The following is a 20,766-nucleotide window of genomic DNA, read 5'->3' on the forward strand; positions in this document are numbered from 1 at the left end:
ACTCATGCACACACACATTCACACACACACACACACACACTCTCTCTCTCTCTCTCACACACACACACACCCACACACACACACACGCACACACACACACACACACCCCAAGTCACACACACACACATACACACACTCACTAACACGCACTCACTCACTCTCACAAAAAACTTCATACACACAAAACACACACCCATACGCACATATGGACAGACGGACATACACACCTTTACAAACAAACACACATACACGCACACACATACACTTATGCCCACACACACACTTACACACACACGAGTACAGACTCATGCACGCGTGCACACACACACACACACACACACACACACAAATACACACACACACCACACACATACGAGTACAGACTCATGCACGCGTGCGCGCACACACACACACACACACACACACACACACACACACACACACACACACACACACAAACAGTAACACTAACACATGTGCACAAAATGAACACAAACACACACACTGCGCGAGAGAGAAAGACTACAGGGAGGCATGACGTCATGATGCATTAATTGACGTCAAAGACTTTCGACCGTGACGTATTCTTCTTACGCGAGCTTTATCCATAGACTTGGAAACTACGGAATTTCTACCCGTCCAAAGCGGCCTTGGGTGGCGTTTGCTGAAAAAATGGGGGCGACTATTGCACCCACCGTATTTTTGTTAGTATGGTCCCAATTTTTGGTGAACTTCCATCTCCAACTGTAGCACGTAGCCGGGCACAAAGAATCCTTCTTTATCATGTATTATTCGGTATGCACATTTCTCAAGTCGATTACAGTATAGCGTTCACGGGATACCTCCAGCTTCGCTGGGATAATGGTCGAAGTTGGCGGATCATGAAAAATGCGAGCTTCAGCGAGCTTTTTCATGACCGCGAACTGAGACCATTATTTTTAATAATCACTGAGACGAGGTGTGTAACCTCTTTATTCCTCCTTTCTTCAGTTATTCAAAGAAAACAGGAGTTTTTGTGCGAAAGTTTGATCGAATCCGAATCACTCAACCAGTCAACCTGCGCAGGCGATCGATTAATGCGCGGTTGTATAGTTCCGTGCAAATCATTCCATTCTGTTAACACTTCTTGTCAGTTTCCCTGTTTTAGACTAAAATCAAGTACACAGATATGCTGTTATTCTGCTGTGGCGGTAAAGGCAGATATTGTGTGTTCTGTTTATGTTTTAGTATCGTTTAGGATAATGTTCTTTCGTCAAATGGGACTAGCAGACGAACTTTTGCACCCGTGTTCCAACGTTAATTACTGTATGAAGTTCAGTTTTCTGGGGAAAATAGTGTATGAAACCGCTTTATGTTGTTTAAATTGATGAGATGTGTGCATTTGGTTGCGTGTGATCTGTTTATAAAATGAAATATTGTTGAAAACTGACCGTCGGATTGCAGTCAGTGTTGTCGAAGAAACTGCGTTAAAAGAAGGGGAACTACTCTTGTCGGCAAGAGTATGAGTTACTTGCCTTGGGAATTTGCTTGTGATGAACGGTGTGTGCACGGCAGATCTAGATTCAGAAAACAACCTAACTCATGGATTTTATATGGAGATTCATGTGTTCAGGCCTGTAGTTGTTAATTTAAATGCGGTATGTTTGTATTGTTTGCTCCAGAGATGTATATTTCGTACGTATAGAGCGTTCGGAACTTTTCAGTCGCAAAAGTAGTACCAAAACAGAACAGCTTCTCAACCCATTGCACTATCGAGGATTCAGGCTGTTGCTGGCTCGTTATTTGTTTGGTTGCTGGGTCATTATCGAAAAATAACTAGCTCTACAAGTTTACAGAGGTAAAGAAGCAGAGGGGGGAATAAGTAGAGGTTACATGCCGAGTCTCAGTGATTATCAAAAATAATGGTCGAAGTTAGCGGATCATGAAAAATGCGAGCTTCAGCGAGCTTTTTCATGACCGCGAACTGAGACCATTATTTTTGATAATCACTGAGACGAGGTATGTAACCTCTTTATTCCTCCTTTCTTCAGTTATTCAAAGAAAAGAGGAGTTTTTGTGCAAAAGTTTGATCGAATCATATTCACCCAACCAGTCTACCTGCGCAAGCGATCGATTAATGCGCGGTTGTATAGTTCCGTGCAAATCCTTCAATTCTGTTAACACTTCTTGTCAGTTTCCATGTTTTGAACTAAAATCAAGTACACAGTTATGTTGTCTTTCTGCTGTGGCGGTAAAGGCAGAAAGTGTGTGTTCTGTTCATGTTTTGGTATCGCTCGGGAAATGTTCTTTCCTCGAATGTGACTAGCAGACGAAGTTTTACACCCGTGTTCCAACGTTAAAAACTGTATGAAGTTCAGTTTTCTGGGGCAAAATAGTGTATGAAACCGCTGCATGTTCTTTAAGTTGATTAAATGTTTGCAATTGATTGCGTGTGATTTGTTTATAAAATGAAATATTGTTGAAAACTGACCGTCGGATTGCAGTCTTGTCGATGCAGCCGAAATCTGGAAGGGGAACTACTCGTGTCGCTAGACAAAGTATGAGAGTTACTTTTCCTTGGAATCTTGCTAGCGATAAACGATTGTGCACTGCAGATCTGAATTCAGAAAACAACCAAACTCATGGATTTTATATTGAGATTCATGTGTTCAAGCGTGTAGTTGCTGGTTTAAATGCGGTATGGTTGTATTGTTTGCTCCAGAAATGTATATTCTGTACATTAGAGTGTTCTGAACTTTTGAGTCGCAAAAAGTAGATCCACAATGTGTACAGTCTCTACCCATGAGCTATCGAGGATTCAGGCCCGTTGTTGGGTAAGTGATTTTGGTTGTTGGGTAAGTTACCGAAAAATAACTAGCCCTACAAGTTTACAGAGCGAAAGAAGCAGAGGGGGGAATAATATTCGGTATGCACATTTCTCAAGTCGATTACACTATAGCCATAGTTATTCCCCCCTCTGCTAGGGCTAGTTATTTTTCGGTAACTTACCCAACAACCAAAATCACTTACCCAACAACGGGCCTAAATCCTCGATAGCTCACAGGTTGATGAGTTAGACTTTGAGGGAACTACTTTAGCGATTGGAAAGTTCCGAACGCTCCAATGTACGAACTATACATCTCCAGACCAAACAATACAAACATACTGCATTTAAACTGGCAACTACAGGCTTGAACACATTAATCTCCATATAAAATCTATGAGTTTGGTTGTTTTCTAAATCCAAATCTAACGATCAGTGCAGAGAAACTCGCTTTAGATCTCTTATGAGTGCACGCAAACTCCCAAGGCAAGTAACTCTCGTACGACAAGAGTAGTTCCCCTTCCAAATTTTCTGAACTGAGTTGCTTGGACAAGAGACTGCAATCCGACGGTTAGTTTTTGACAATATTTCATTTTATAAACAGATCACACGCAACCAAATGCACACATCGCATCAATTTAAAGAACATACAGCGGTTTCATACACTATTTTGCCCCAGAAAACGGAACTTCATACAGTTTTTAACGTTGGAACACGGGTGCAAAAGTTCGTCTGCTTGTCCCATTCGAAGAAAGAACATTTCCTAAGCGATACCAAAACATGACCAGAACACACACTATCTGCCTTTACCGGCACAGTAGAATAACAACATAACTGTGTACTTGATTTTAGTCCAAAACAGGGAAACTGACAAGAAGTGTTAACAGAATTGATTGATTTTCCCTGAACTATACAACCGCGCATTATTCAATCGCCAGCGCAGGTAGACTGGTTGAGTGATTTGGATTCGATCAAACTTTCGCACAAAAACTCCTCTTTTCTTTGAATAACTGAAGAAAGGAGGAATAAAGAGGTTACATACCTCGTCTCAGTGATTATTAAAAATAATGATCTCAGTTCGCGGTCATGAAAAAGCTCGCTGAAGCTCGCATTTTTCATGATCCGCTAACTTCGACCATTATTTTTGATAATCACTGAGACTCGGCATGTAACCTCTACATATCCCTTGACAGGATCGCCAACTCCGCGCGTGCGCCAGCGATGTCTCTGTTTCGAACTCCCGTCTGCGGCTGCGAGAGGTTTTGACAGTATCTTTACTTCCGGTGCAGTCTTTCAACACATGGAGAAGAAGGAGAATTTCGAAGGGGAGGTGGAGTTTGTGGCTGATGTAAGTGAAAAGCAAACAAAGCAATACAAAAAGATCATTGCTGATGATTGAAATGAGTCATGTGAATCAACAATAAAGATTGATTGTGGACGGCACGTCATTATTTTTGTTTTTAACACTTGAAACGCAAGAGCGCGCAAGCTGATCAGCAGATCGTTTTTCTGCAGAATTCTCGCTCACATCGGCCACTATTTTAGCTCAGCGAACCGACAAATTTGCAACAGAACAATTTCTGAATGTTAAAAATTCGGCTGTAGATTTATAGATCCCTTTCTATTCCATGGTTGTTGTTTTTTCAGGGGGAAAGTACCGACATCTCAATCGCTGCCGAAAAGATGACAGCATCACCACAAAAGAAACTGCAAGAATTGCCAAAAGTAAGTAAAAATATTACAGAATCTATGTAAAAGACTATATGAAAATTTAGAACTGGAACAACAGATATTCAAGAAATAACCGATAAGTGATATTATAACTGAACCATTGATTGATTTGAATGTACATCATGCATGGAAGTTAAAAATGGTGCAGGAACTGAAGTCAGATCAACACATCAAAAAGATCAGTGCAATATATTTGTTTTCTCTCCCCTCCAGCATAATTCTGTTTTGATATAATTATGCTTGATGTCTTCTGTTGTTTTTAAATTCATTGTCACTTCTAAATTGCATGCTTTATTGCAGAACGCTTGTGCATCTATGAAGAATGACAACTGCCTTTCACCGGAGCTCAGAGAGCTTGTCGACCAATTCAGTAATTGAAAAGTAAGTTTTTGAGTAAGGCGGTATAACAAAAAATCATTTTGCAAAGTCCCAGTACCTGAAAGATCACTTTCCATCATAGTTTTCGAGCAAAAATACTGCTTCGTTGCACAGAGAGGCTACTGTGTAAAAATATTTTAGGTACATGCCTGCCACTACAATATTTCATGTGTTTTTTAGGATAATTAATAACACATTTCATAGTTGTAAGACATGATAAGGATTCATGAAAGTGGTTTGTCAACACGTTCTATAACGACAAATGGAATACAAAATTTAATATGTTCACATCCATTCATGTAAAGTGTAGTTTTGGGTTGTTGTCGTGTGTTGGTTTTGATTGTGTGCATGCATCTACATCTTCAGTTTTACTCTTGGGTTGATTTCGGCTATATTTGTATGTTTTAATTATAATATTTTATTTTCTGTGTTTTAGGTGCAGATCTGGAAGAGAAACTTCTGCTTCTTCATGACTGCCTAGTTCCCTGAGGCAAGGTTGGGAATGCTGCCAAGGAGAAGGCGTGGGCCAGGTACTACTCTGCTTTTTCAACCCAGCATTCAGGCATTACTGAGTTGACAGTATCCCCTGCAGCTTCAGCCTGCATTGCCTGGATTGGCTTGAACATTTTTATACTGTTGGTGTCTTAAAGGCCTATGAAGAAAAACTAGGGAACCAGTAAGTGCATTAGAAATAAAAGAGGATGAAGAGGACAATGCAAAGTATGTTGGAGGATGTATTGCCAAAAAGCTAAAACAGAGAGTTTGGTGTCTCCAAAAGAGTGCATACAGAGATGAGAAATTGCAGTGTTTGGAAGCCCTGACTTGCGCACCTGAATCCTACAGTGAAGAGAGTGAAACCACCCCTGACATGACAAGCATGCTGAACAAGGGCAAACTGACCTTTGTATTGCAGATGTGTCTGTCCATGCAACACAAAGAAGAAATCTTAAACAGAATGAGGCAAAGCGTTGATGATATTAGATAACCAAAGGGAAGTAATTGCTCTTTATTCATACGACATGACTGTGTAATAGAGTAAGCGAGAGTTGTACAAAACCTTTTCTCCTGGCACCTGAGAGAATAACAAGCATTGAAATATACAAGCGACTTTCATCTTCTCGTGCCAGGAGAAAAGGTTCCGTACAACTCTCGCTTAATCTATTAGTTTACACATGTCGTATGCATAAAGAGCGATTACTTCCCTTTGGTGATTTGATGTCCATGGAACAGATTTTCTGGGAAACCTGTGCATCAACACACAGGCAAAAGCAGAACAGTGGAACAGTGATGCTGTTCCGGTGTGTTTTTATGACACTTTGTATTCATTTGATCTTTCACAAGCTGTTCAAGAAGACACTTTGCAAAATGTTCATCTGTGGTTTCTTTTTTTAAATAAGACTCCACCACAAACTGAAGACAATGATGGACAAGTGAAATGTACATGGAAAGAAAAGAGTTTGACGAAAAAGCTGAAAACATACAATGTTGGATGAAATGTACATGGAAAGAAAAGAGTTTGAGGAAAAAGCTGAAAACATACAATGTTGAGAACAATCAGGAAGGATCTCTGTAGTGTGTTGTGTATGATCTTTCTTCATGCAGTACAAACTATCCTATCTGATCAAGTGCATGTACATTGAATTTGAACTTCTTGATTATTGACTTAGGTGTCGATTTTTGACTCACATGCGAAGCAAAAGTGAGTCTATGTACTCACCCGAGTCGTCCGTCCGTCCGTCCGGCCGTCCGGCCGGCCGGCCGGCTGTCCGGAAAACTTTAACGTTGGATATTTCTTGGACACTATTCAGTCTATCAGTACCAAATTTGGCAAGATGGTGTATGATGACAAGGCCCCAAAAAACATACATAGCATCTTGACCTTGCTTCAAGGTCAAGGTCGCAGGGGCCATAAATGTTGTTTAAAAAACAGCTATTTTTCACATTTTTCCCATTTTCTCTGAAGTTTTTGAGATTGAATACCTCACCTATATATGATATATAGGGCAAAGTAAGCCCCATCTTTTGATACCAGTTTGGTTTACCTTGCTTCAAGGTCAAGGTCACAGGAGCTCTTCAAAGTTGTATTGTATACATATTTTGAAGTGACCTTGACCCTGAACTATGGAAGATAATTGTTTCAATCTTAAAAATTATGTGGGGCACATGTTATGCTTTCATCATGAGACACATTTGGTCACATATGATCAAGGTCAAGGTCACTTTGACCCTTATGAAATGTGACCAAAATAAGGTAGTGAACCACTAAAAGTGACCATATCTCATGGTAGAAAGAGCCAATAAGCACCATTGTACTTCCTATGTCTTGAATTAACAGCTTTGTGTTGCATGACCTTGGATGACCTTGACCTAGGGTCACATGTATTTTGGTAGGAAAAATGTGTAAAGCAGTTCTTAGTGTATGATGTCATTGCTAGGTTTAGTTATTTGACCTTGACCCTGAAGGTCAAGGTCATGTAAAGGTCAAGGTCAAGCATGTGAGTCGTATGGGCTTTGCCCTTCTTGTTGGTGTTAAAATCTGCTGTCGTTAAAATGTACTTCTCTTCCTATTCAGTTCAGTATTGTATCACATGGCTTGTTCAGTGCCTGTTCTGTATTTTCATGCATGAGTCCATGTAAATTTAAGTCTGCAACATGAAAAATTGAAACATATTCATTTTGCTATGGTTCAAACCTAATTCCTTTTTGTACTTGTTCAAGATATAATTTTGACAGCGAGATATTTTGCAAACAGTTTTCATTTCAAAATCAATTGTCAGCCACTTGATAAATGTCTTGCATCGATGCGTCCGATTGTTTTTATGTTGACCACTATGTACACTGGAATTTGCTTTGCTTTCCTAATAGAACATGTTCAGTCGCATACCAGCAACACTTTGTTAACGTTTGAATGGAATTGGAAGTTGAATGAACTGAAATAGAGCATATGTATCTTTGGTCACAGTGACACACACACACACCATACAGTGACAATTACTGCAGGGCCGGACTATCGGGGGGGGGGGGGTGGTTATGGGGGATGCGCACCACCCCCCAGCCTAAACATGTACCTCACTTATTTAAAAAAAAATGTATTATTGTTTATTTTATGCTGTTTCATGCAAGGAGCGACCATTTTCCTATCAGAATATGACCTACCCTTCAGCTTCAGGGGGCTTCGCCCCCTGGCCCCCACAAGGGGCAGAACAACATCCCCCTGGACCACCACTGGCAACCCCCCCCCTCTCTCTTTGCATAGTCCGGCCCTGTAATGTACCAACATACACTATCTCACTCAGTCTCAATTCGCACAATTTGACACAAGAAAGATTCCTATTCATACACATGCATATATTTAATCAATGAAGTAGATACATTCTCAAACAAAGTTTCAACATGTTGCACCCAAATAAAGCATAAATTCTTGTTACATTTAATTTAAATAATTAATTAACGGGAATTAGTCAATGCTTTAATTTGGGAGTTTGAAATTTGTCGCAATAATTTCTTGGACAAGTTTATTTACATTCTCTGCTAAAGAGCTTTACAGTCAAATCCAATTGTCCACACCTAACCTAACCCCCCGCGGGTTAGGGGGAGTCAGTCCCATATTGGTTGGGACGAGAAAGAATTTACCCGATGCTACCCAGCATGTCGTAAGAGGCGACTAACGGTTCTGTTTCTCCTTTTACCCTTGTTAAGTGTTTCTTGTATAGAATATAGTCAATGTTTGTAAAGATTTTAGTCAAGCAGTATGTAAGAAATGTTAAGTCCTTTGTACTGGAAACTTGCATTCTCCCAGTAAGGTCATATATTGTACTACGTTGCAAGCCCCTGGAGCAATTTTTTGATTAGTGCTTTTGTGAACAAGAAACAATTAACAAGTGGCTCTATCCCATCTCCCCCCTTTTCCCTATCCCATCTCCCCCCTTTCCCCGTCGCGATATAACCTTGAATGGTTGAAAACGACGTTAAACACCAAATAAAGAAAGAAAGACACCTAACCTATAAAACACAACATTCTAAATGCAACAAAAAAAAATCATTCTCTTGGCTCAGAATTGGTGTCGAATAATTGTGACACAAAGCGATTTACTGAAAATGTTACTTGTCACACTGTCGCCAAGCCAGTCTAAACTGCAGCACGCTGCTTTGGGAGGGACTTTTTCCTTTACACTTTAAATCCAAACACCATCAGCTGCGTAGAAAAATCACTGAAAATGCTGACTCAAAGCCAAACCTTAACCAAGCTGGCCTCCAGGCTCCAGCACAACAACCTTAACCAGGTTCTCCTCGTTCTTCGCGAGGCACCACGGCTCGGGAAGCTGCTGTACATCACGACACAGTTCTTCAAAGTTGTAGTTGCAACAACCTCTGGCAATTCTGGTGCGGGACGGAATGTCTGAAAAAAAGCAGAACAATAAACCCTTAGTAAAACTAAATTTCTAGAGAAATAAGTCTAACTGTCCATAAAAATAGCTGGATGATAGCTATTAATGGCAGTTGATAGACGTTTGAAGTTGAACGATTTGGTGGAGAATAGGTCGACAAGCTCTCTGAGCTCCGGTGAAAGGCAGTTGAAAGGCAGAAAGAACAAGCGTTCTGCAATAAAGCATGCAATTTAGAAGTGACAATGAATTTAAGAACATCAAGCATATATCAAAACAGAATTATGCTAGAGGGGAGAGAAAACAAATATATTGCACTGATCTTTTTGATGTGTTGATCTGACTTCAGTTCCTGCACCATTTTTAACTTCCATGCATGATGTACATTCAAATCAATCAATGGTTCAGTTATAATATATCACTTATCGGTTATTTCTTGAATATCTGTTGTTCCAGTTCTAAATTTTCATACATAGTCTTTTACATAGATGCCTGCACAAAAGCACACGGATGTACACGTACCTACCTACATACCCGTGCAAACAATCTATCACTGCAACACCACAGCCCCATACATGTATCCAAAAGTTTTCTGAATATTTATACTGGCAATCTTGGTATTGAACGGGGAACTCTACTTTCATGGCGTATGTGGTCTAGGTCTCATTTTATACATGCTAAACCACCCTTACAAAATAAAAAGCCACACATCGTGTAAGCTAATTGACTAAAAACCAGACACGCGAACAATCAAAAAACGAATACTTTGATTTTCAACAAACTTAATAACAGATTTAGGCAAATTGAAATAATTATGCCATGCAAGGAACATTGCTATTGAATTCGGTCGATGCTTAGATCTAGAAAAACACCAGCTCACTTTATAGTGGGGCTCGTATGTTGCAGACGCACTCATAAATCATTCACATCTTGCAACAAACATCATACTTTGTGGTATTGTTCCTTATAATTATTTAAGGGATTTCAGATACAGAGCCACTTCAGAAATCGTTTTTTTTGTCTTTGATAGGGAATAAAAGGCTGCATTTACAGCAGACGAAATTCGTACCAAAAGCGCTCAGCAGTAAATATTCCCAACTCAGCAAATGTAAAATTCAATGGTTTACCATGCACCAGAAGTTGTCTGCTGATAACACATGCATGACATAAATACTCTTATGGGTATTTTTGTGTTCTGGTATTTTATTTTATCGTTTTTAAAATTTTATATATCCGCAGCATGAAAATTCAAGATGGCGGCCTCCGCAACATTGCGTGTTTTGATTTGAGCGAAAACAACGTTTCTGAAGGTAAGTTTTCAAGAATACGCATCCATTCACCAATGTCACATCATTTTACTGTTTAATTCTCCCCTGGGGTCTGTTATTCATCGGGTGAAGCGCTGAAATGCAGAGTAATCTTGCAATAGCTCATCAAGCTGGATTGTGATGCTGATAGATCTAGATCTATCTGTTGATTACAAGTAAGGAAATCATGATCGCCACGCTGGTGATTTTAAACAGATTAAACGAACTTTGAATAAAAGGCGAGGAGAAAGAGATTGTTCATGGTATGATAAATGATTAGTCCTGCCTACGTTAAGGACTTCCATAAGGTGGGGAGGGGTAGAGTCAAAAACTGAGTGAGGGTAGGCCAGATAGTAGGATGACCAGCTGGAGATAAAAACACTCCACCCCCCATGTCTTTACAGTGTTGTGATCAAACTTTCAAAGACGGTAGGTAACAGACAAAAGCATACAGTGTATGCTAATCAAATGAGATAAGTGGTTTTGAAAAATGAAGAGGTACCGCTCTTTGAGTTTTACAATTTTGGTTTGTTGCTTGTTTCTCATCCTTTTGCTTATTTTAAGTTGACCGTGCATTGGTGTGAATTTTATTTTTACAGGATATATACAAGAGTTACACCACATGCCGGTTCCTGGGAACAAGCGTTCTGCATTTATTCCGGTGCCACAGAAGGGAGCCGATTTCACTAGTACTACTGTATCAAGGTTTGTTACCTAATACATCTTGACAGTAAGATTTTTTTATTTGTATTAATTGGAACACATCATTTGTAAGCGACCTCTGTGAATTTGATGGGTTTAACGTACGAACCCTCACTATGGTCAACATTCTGTTAGCGACTGTTTGAAGCGAATAAATGTAGCGGTCAGAAAGATTCCAGAATCAGTTGGGTCACTGGAAACTGTGTTTGTTTGTTTTTTTAACCTGAAACAGTAAGAATTATACGAATTCATGAAATACAATTTTCTTTCATTTTGGTCTGTTGTGTGAAGACTTGCTAACCCGGCTTTGACCGACTCTCTGAGATAGTAAACATTATTCAAATACATTCCAATAAAAATGTCACTTTTCATCTTTTGTGTGAAGGGTACCACAGGCTGATTTCCTGCACCATGGATGTAGAGGAGGCCAGACAGTCGGCTTCTCATTCCAGCTGTGTTGCGTTTTTTTCTGCTCGTGAAGTGTATCGCCACATTGCCAAAGCCATTGGCCAAGAGAAGTCACCCTGTCTGCCCATTTTGCATAGCCTTACAGGCTGTGACACTATGTCGTTCTTCAATGGTATTGGGGAATCAGAAGGCTTGGGAAGTATGGCAAGCATTTGAAGACGTCACTCAAACTTTCTTCAGGTTGTCTGCTCCTCTTTGTAAGCTGAGTACCACTGACAGGGCAGCACAAGAGCTTTTTGGTGTACATTTGTAGGACAAAACCAGCAACGTACTGGGTGTAAACAGTGCTAGACGGTACCTCTTCAGTAAAAAGAGCTGCCAAATTGACCATAATCCCCTTACAAGTGAGGTGCTGCTGCAGGACATGAGATTGAGAAGAGCCATCTACCTATTAGACTTCCAAACTCTGTGGGCTGGCAGTTCAAGGCTGGAAAGTGGGAGTCATTCTGGACGAGCTTTCAAGAGGTATCCAGCGTGTGCCGAGAACTCATGAGGTGTGCCTGCAAGAAGAGCTGTACAACAAAACGCTGCAAATGCTGCTAAGAAGGACTGCAGAGCACAGCTCTCTGCAAATGTGCTTGCATGCCTGTGAAAACTGTCAGCATCTAAACTGTGCAAAAATATTATTGCACCCATTTTCATACCCCAAACTTTTATTCCTGTGTCATTTTATTCAAACTGTCTATGCCATTAAAGGCTCGCATCTTCGCTATCTGGCACATTTTTTTTAACATCATCATTTACGCCGTCAAAATAAGGATACCCTTGACGTGACAAAGAGATGTGACAAAAACTTCGGGTACCTTTTAAAAAGCCGACGACAATTCCTGAGGCACAACTGGGTCACTGTTGTATACGAAGAGAAAGTCAACTTGATTATCCATCCAGAACAGGTTGTTTTATTTCGCCATCTTGCATATTTCTAGTGTTGTGCCATTGTACCTACTGATGTATGTGTCGATCTCACGGATGAGATGTTTATGTGTCAAATTTGAGGGATACCCAAGTCAACTAAAATCCATGTATTTTAGCAATGACCAAGTGGATTGCGTTGAAACTTTCAGGAATGTGTGTCTACGCACGAGGCGTAGTTCAACCGTTTGAGTACACTTTCAAATCTTCACGAAATAATATTTTAAAAACTGCCACAGGTTTGTTGACTTACATCCCACATATTTTTGACTTCGCATGTATATATGACAGATGGTTGTTTCAAGTACTGCCAAAGTTTCTTTTGAGTATAGACACTTGCCGGAATGTGCTAGTTGTGTAAACACATGAGAACAAACAACGTTTTCGAAATACAGCGATTATGAATTTTAGTCGACTTTTGAGTTGATACATTACATTTTTATCAGTTTTATTTTGGGGGTACCCTTATTTGGGCGGCGGTCAAATAACCCATGTAAAGGCCACCTTTTATCTTAAAAGTGTTCCAGTTAGCCAAGTTGAGTGCCCTCAATAGCATACATTGAATATAACAGCACAGGAATGAATGTTTTCGTTTTGGTATGAAAATTGGTGCAATATATTTATTTTTGCACAGTTTAGGTAATCCACAAATTCTTCAACCCTGCCACCCACACCGTCCAATCATTCTCTGCACCAACAATACATGTATTGTTTTGTTTAAAAATGTGTTTGTGTTAGTTTCTATTGCAAGAGAATGTCTTGTAGCATCAAAAATGCCTAAATACCCTTTTATTGGCGGCCATTTTGAAAATTGTAAAAAAACTACTGATTTCTTAATTTTTTCACGGTGGCTCTGTATCAGGTTTTGTTAAGCAAAAGCAAATGTCCATTTACGCCAAATTTGCTGTTAATCACATGAAGTGAAATATGCCTAACATACCCAACCGTTTACACTGGCGGCCATTTTGAAAAATTGTTTAAAAACTACCCATTTTTTATTTTTCGCGATGGCTCTGTATCAGGTTTTGTTAAGCACATAAAACTCTTCATATTTGCTTAATTTGGTGTTTGTTGCATGATTTGAATGATTTTGCAACATAGGAGCCCCACTATTATGGGGATTTGAATCGTACTGTTTCATGAGTTCCAGATCTAGACTGATAAGGTAGTAGAACATTTATTTTTAGCTTGCAAAATCGAACTTGCCCTGCAGTCACCTTAAGTCGAACCGCTTTCCCTGCCACCGGGGGTAGCAGTTTGGCGGGGGGAGGGCCATAGAGTCGGCACACTGGGAGTGGAACTTGACGAAATGTCACCTAGGGCCTAGTACGATAGCTTCTCTCCGGATTGACGTTCAAACAGCGTCAAGGCCGCTTCAAACTTACATATGGATTACGATTCCTATCCCCAGTTTCTCATGTTGGTAACCACTGGCTATTTGTCAGATGTGTCATTCTCCCACATTTGAACGATGCTGTAGTGCGAGCCGGTCAAAAATGCCCTTTAGTTGTCAAACCACGTTCTCTTTTTCCGCGCAAACTGTTTTGCGTTCCGGACCGGAACACACTAAGGAGATGATCATAGACTATTTCTGATTGGACAATGATGCCAACGCCCACATGACCCTATCTTCAATGTCAAGGTCGGAAAGTCGTGGATAGCGTTCGTGGGATACCTCCAGCTTCGCTGGGATAATACATCTTTGATCCGAAACATGTGCCAGATAGCTAAGTAAAGGGCATTTTATGGAATATAACGTTCGAATGAATTGACACGGGAATGAATGCTTTATTTAAGGTAAGAAAATGGGTGCAATCCTTTTTTGTGTGCCGAGTTTAGTTATAAACACGTATCTTGAAGTTTTTTCAAGAGTGGAGAGGGAGGTTTGTCTCCTAAAGAATGTGTGTGTGTGTGTGTGTGTGTGTGTGTGTGTGTGTGTGTCTGTCTTTGTGTGTGTGTGTGTGTGTGTGTGTGTGTGTGTGTGTGTGTGTGTGTGTGTGTGCGTCTTTGCCCTGGCTTTGCATTTTTACTCAGCAAACATTAACAGCTATTGTGTTTTCAGCGTAGCAATAGGGCCCGATATTTAGGCGAGACAAGTATAATGCCGACGAGTCGAAGACGAGTCGCATTATACTTGTTCGAGTCTAAATATCGGACCCTATTGCTACGATGAAAACACAATACACCACTAAACAGTTCCGACGTTTACATGGAACAAAGAAGGAAAATCACGTGACCGCACAGACGCCTCTCATTGGCTGCGTCATTTTTTCGAGGAAACAAATCGTCTGCAACACAGCTTTGCGTATGTTCTGCGACTGCCGAGTCAGACACTTGTGTTTATTTTGTTGTTTTGTCGATGTAAATTCAGCGATTATCGATTTTAAGAATGGCATGTCACTGCCCGATGATTGATTGTGACAACGGAAGCTACCGTCTTCAAAATGGAAAGCTAAACTTTGCAAAATTCACCAGGTTCCACACGAGTCTGTGGTGATCATGCCAACCACCGTTCAGGTAAGCGCAACACTGTAACAGTTCTTGATCAACTTATTTTATTGCCTGACATTCATGCGATTTATTGTTTTTTCTGCAAATTCCATAGCATGATTACAAAACCGTTTAGCTAGACCTGCATTTATACAGCTTTGAACGTTACAAAAACTGCACACCAGCACTGCATGAAATACTTGTTTGAATCTGCCGTGCATGAGGTCAAAAAATGGTGCTCACTTTCTGTGGCAGTGTGTTTCCGTTTCTTGTTTTACTTCATGTTGTTAGAGCATGGCTGTGAGAAAGCAATAAAAAATTGCTTTGTAGTCTAGAGCCATACATTGTTAAATCTGATATGCATCTGTCTGTTTTCAACAGCTTGCATCCGCATCCAACACACAAGAAGAAACCAGCACAACGAGATTAAAGTGGATTCGACTCATCAGCCGTGTATAGCAGACGGAAGGCACAAGGGTTTGTTCTCAACACTTTCTTGATGGCACACCAACTGCAGAGAACTTTCCCAACACAAAACTTGGGATACCCTGGATTTCAACACAGAGTAAGTTTTTTTTAAATAACTTTCTTGTTATATTTTGTGTGTGTACGCAGTAAAGAAGATGGGAAGGTGTTGAATGTATTTGTTCACACATGATGTTCCTAGTATCACTATGATATATGTCTGTGCCTTACAGCTTGATCTAATTTAATTGACTTTTCGTCTGTTCGTGTTGTTGTGAAATCTGAACAAGAATGAATGTGGGAAGCCAAGCTAAGTTTTATGTGGGTGGTTTGTTTCCAGAGTGCGATTTGATCAACATTAGGAGAGCTCTCCATAGAAGCCAAAGGAACAAAAACAAGTGTGCCGGGGAATTCACAGAGGGAGTTCTGTATTGCACTGAAAATGACTACAGTGGGTCCAAATGACCACCTTTATAAGTTGAAGTTGGGGGCATTGAACCCAAACGGACAACATATGTGGAGAACCCTGCATGAAGATGTAATACTACCATAAATACTGACAGAATGAACCCTGTTTGGCAATGTTTCAGACAGCAAGAGTGCTGATAGACATACCCCGACCAGAGCACCGGCTAGGCAGAAGAAAATGGGCAATGCGAGATCTGGAATTCCAGTTTGAGGCGTGCCAGGCCCAAGGATCATCAAGGGAGAGGAATGGTGTAGCTAGTTGATTGCCAGAAAAGTATGACTCTGGCCCTGAACAATTAGACCCATTCGCAACAAAAACATTTCTGGGTGCTCTTGTTTTTGCTTATTTGTTGATAGTTTTTTTGTTTGTTTGTATAAGCAGATGCTAACTTAATGCACACCCAGTGTTTTTTTGTTTTGTTTTGTATAAGCAGATGCCAACTTAATGCACACCCGTTATGCGCAATCTTATTGCAATGATTAAGCTGACTAAGGAGAACAATAGACTGAAGAGACAAGTGAGTGTGTTCAAGCTACAGATTGCAAACATGGCTAAGAAAAAGAACGCAGACAGGAAAAATCCATGGTTATTCAGAAATCTGATTTCTCGCAGAACATATATTGCACTGGTATAGCCATGACCAGTTTCTTCCAATTAATTCATGTTTTTAGGGTCACCCTTTGTAACAAGAAGATGGCAGGAAAAAGTCAACAATTCTAAAAAGACAAGAATTTTTAGCGATCAACCAATGAGTATTGACCCTAAACGTTATAGTATAGATGAGATGTTTTTTTATGCAACAGAGACGAGGATTAGACCTTGAGGATCTAGCCTATCGGTTTCGCTAATATAGGTAGAATAAAGTACATGTCACCAGAGTGGCCAAGAGCAACCTTAAACAATTTACTGGTTTACAGTCTTCTCTCTATTTCATGTCCCCTGTGCATAACATGTTCTGAGAAAAAAATGTTTGTTTGGCTCACTTTTTGTGTGTGTCCTTATTGATGTTTGTATGATGCAATGAGTGTGTCAGAACAAAATCTGAGTTCTTGTACTTTGAAATGGAGAATGAGAGACAAGACAAAGCATTACAGCACAAAGTCAAACATATCAGCACTTGCAAACAAAATGCACACAATACAGTCAGCTCAAAAAACTTTACTTATGTTGATAAACGTTATCACTAGCAGCAGATCAAATCTGATGACTTCATCCACTTGGCAATGAACATATTGGGAAGAAAGATATCTAGTTTTATATATTTATATATATATATATATATATATACCAAAAACACACATGTAGTACAGTAAAAGTCATATCTATAATGGTGTACACAGGAACCTTCCTTTTCAGAACTCCAAACAATAATCTGATAAAAAAAAAATTCAGTACAGAAAAAGAGGGAGTCTTAAAATGTAGGAAAATGTACATAGGTTTTGACAAGACAAACATTCATATTTTAGATGCGACCCACCCTACTACCTTTCAGGCTGAAAACTTACAGAAACGAAGCAGCTGTTCAACAATGTTGCTCTGCCCATTACATGTGTAAAGAGTAGAGCTTAATGCCTGGATCTGGCAAAGCTTTTACATGAGTTGACAAATTGTTGAAATTAGAGTCGTCAGGATTGTTTACTTTGTGGAAGGGTTGCTCTCCTTGTTTATCTGTGTGGTTTCATAATTAAGAGGAAAAAGCTGTTTTGTTAATACCGCTTTCCCTACTTCTACTAGTTCCTCCTCCTAAGTGCATCCTGATGCTGCCTGTATCAAAACGGGCAACAGGATTGGATTACTTTGGGAACAGGAGGTTGTGATGGCTGGCTCTGGGTAACAGGTGGTTGTGATGGCTGACTCTTGGAGACAGGTAGAAGTCTCTTTCTGGTTTTGACAGAGATGCAATCAAGGCCTTGTCGCGATATAACCTTCGTGGTTGAAAACGACGTTAAACACCAAATAAAGAAAGAAAGAAAGAAAGGCTTCCTCCTCCAAAATGACTTGCAGCCTGTTGCACATGGTCAAAACACTGCCAAAAGGGAGAAAAAGAAAATAATCAATATGAGAAAGAGAAAGGAGACAACTTTCACTAAAGCATCATTTAGGACAATTTACCAAGTTGTACATGTATAACAAATTGCTCACAAATTTGAATGCAACTTGCATGAAGAGCATTGCAAAATTAAGACAGTTGCAGGGATGGCCAGATCTCAAAATCTTAACTTGCCAGACAGGCGAGTCATTTCAGAAAGTCCAGTCCACCAAAAAGAATTGCTTGCCGGGTACAAACCACAGTTGCTATAACTGCATTGTTTCATTATAATGTTTTGAAACTAGAGTATACAACCAGAAGTGTTGTATTTGACGAGAATTTTCACTAGCCAACCAGGCGAGTTGCCAAGCGGTTTTAACTAGCACAGCGGATTTTTTGTACTCGCCCCTGGCCATTACTCATTAGTCAGATGATTTGACCATCCCTGAGTTTAGAAATTCTGTTCAGTCATTGCTGATTAACTGTATCACTATCAGTATCACTGCACTTTTTTTTTAATTATATGTATATTGCTGACAGCGACAGGCATAATTTTAGTGTGTATTAATACTAGTATGCTGGTTTTTCAGATTTTGACACATTCCCTGAAACCAAAATGTTATTAGGCCGCACAAACCATCTTGCAATTCAACTTGAACCATTCTCTTTTTCAAAAGTAAAGTGCAAATATGATTTATTTACAAAAAGTAGAGAGGTTTCCTACCTGTAAGCCTAAAGTTCCTCCTTAAAACTCGTTGACAAGGCGATGCATGAGGTCGAGCTCACACTCACAGGCAGCCGGTGATGAAGACGCTTGGCCACAGGAATCGCCCATCTTGCTGCCTTTCAATCCAGTTGTGATGATGAATGGATCAGGATAAAGCACCCCTTTCACATACAACTTCTGCTTGTACTCCCGAAGAAGCACCCTCTCTGCATGTTTTGCTTCACGGTCGACAGGAATCCCATCTCCCAAGTTCCAAAGCAGGAAAAGATCTAAAAGTAAAGCAAAAAGGCCTTGAGATCAAATCACAGTTTTTTGCACCTGTGGAAGGCATTCTTTTTTTCCCCTCATCACCATTTTGTATGTAAACTTACAAAATACTCACTGAGGTAAGCTTAGCAGCTATACAAACTGGCAGTGGCAACTTAGTGTGCATGTTTGTTGTTTCTTATAATCTTACCCACACGTCAGATTGAAAATGGAATCGCAACATGTATGCATCACGAATCGGAATATAGTTATGCTTCATAGTAAGTTAGATTCCGTGGACAGATCAACGGCACTTATTCAAGTTTTTGACTTTAATCAACTGAAAAGTTAAGCGTATCTGAAGAGAGAGCACCTTACTAAGTTACTGTTAGTGTTACAACTTACAGGGCGGAAAACCGGTCTTGGGAATGAACAACACATCGCATCATTGCAAAGAGTAAATAACGAAAGAAATAAAACTTACCTAGCTACAAGTTCCTCGTGTGCACCTTCCACACTCTTTTTCCGTACACACGACAAGGTTTTCGATGCTTCAGTGCTCCACAGTCGCACCTTCTGGATGGAAATCTCGCTCAAATCGCACATCATGCACATGTTTCAAGTTGCTGAGAAGCTACGAACGACGCGTTGTTTACTCGAAAAAATGCTGCGCATGCGCACTGTCGCAATGGCCGCGGAACTGTTTAGTGGTGTATAGCGTTTATATAGCTATTCTGACATTAAATTCTGTGTTAAAATCATGTTTTTGTCAGCAACAAGTACCAGAATGGTCCATGTCGTTGATTGCAGACGACGGTTCCCTTGGAAATAACCGAACATTGAAAACCCCAAGGACATGTATTACGGAGAAAACTCGAGATAACCGGATGTTTAGCATTACGTCAATATGCGAGGATTCATATGACGTCATGACGTATCATGCTTGCTACGTAGATTGCATGTTCGAAAGTCTGACTTCTGTTGGGAATTCGCGTGGTGAAGAATGCGGTAAATCTGCAGATGAGGGCCCCAAAGGGTTTAAAATCGTGATCGTGATTGGCGTTTTTTGACCTTTCTGTGACCGTGATTGCCGAAATTTCCATTTCTGTGATCGTGATGGGACTTTGCCCGTGATCCGTGATGACAAAAAAATCAAGTCTCGTGATCGTGATCGTCATTTGTTTTTGTGATCGTGATGGGCATTATTGCAAAGCATTTTATTTTCAACGTACATTTTTCACAGCTGTATCACTCTATGATCCTCTATTCGTCAAGGTGTTTGTGATCGTGAAAACAAAAATCAAGGTAACTGTGATCGTGAAAGCTAAAATTTCCCTTCCCGTGATCGTGATGATACCCCCCCTTTGGGGCCCTCTGCAGATGATAAGAGAACAAGGATTGTCTCAGAAGAAACGACTAAATGTTTCAGACCGGTAACTTCATTTCAACATTGCACTATACAATGGACGTTCTATGTGACAGGAGAGTTTGCTGATTTTGTGTTATACATTGGAGAGATCGTCTGCTAGAATCCGAGATAGGTCGCTTCAGATTGCAGCTTCTGGAAATGTGCAAGGTTTGTTGCCTGTTAAAGAACTGGATTTTACACGTAATGTATATCATGTACAGTAAGCAACAACAAAAACACACACAA

General features: G+C 40.1%; 1 protein-coding gene and 4 long non-coding RNA genes across 5 annotated transcripts in view; 4 read left to right on the forward strand and 1 right to left on the reverse strand.

Annotated features, from left to right (window-relative positions):
* LOC138976358 (uncharacterized) overlaps positions 1-20,766 on the forward strand; it is a 56,970-nt gene that overhangs the window by 11,449 nt on the left and 24,755 nt on the right. The window lies entirely within an intron of this gene.
* On the forward strand, positions 4,368-6,598 carry LOC138977449 (uncharacterized). The gene is made up of 3 exons (XR_011459282.1): positions 4,368-4,528; positions 4,835-4,915; positions 5,349-6,598. It is a non-coding gene; the product is annotated as an uncharacterized lncRNA (long non-coding RNA).
* Positions 10,185-12,096, forward strand: LOC138976354 (uncharacterized). The gene is made up of 3 exons (XR_011458957.1): positions 10,185-10,607; positions 11,204-11,309; positions 11,692-12,096. It is a non-coding gene; the product is annotated as an uncharacterized lncRNA (long non-coding RNA).
* Positions 14,869-16,372, forward strand: LOC138976355 (uncharacterized). The gene is made up of 3 exons (XR_011458958.1): positions 14,869-15,203; positions 15,558-15,741; positions 16,232-16,372. It is a non-coding gene; the product is annotated as an uncharacterized lncRNA (long non-coding RNA).
* Positions 16,515-19,798, reverse strand: LOC138976356 (uncharacterized). Its single transcript, XR_011458959.1, has 3 exons — positions 19,597-19,798; positions 18,864-19,135; positions 16,515-18,136 (listed from the first exon to the last, which is right to left on the reverse strand). It is a non-coding gene; the product is annotated as an uncharacterized lncRNA (long non-coding RNA).

Source organism: Littorina saxatilis, linkage group LG9 (assembly GCF_037325665.1).
Source record: "Littorina saxatilis isolate snail1 linkage group LG9, US_GU_Lsax_2.0, whole genome shotgun sequence".
Taxonomy (NCBI): Eukaryota; Metazoa; Mollusca; class Gastropoda; order Littorinimorpha; family Littorinidae; genus Littorina; species Littorina saxatilis.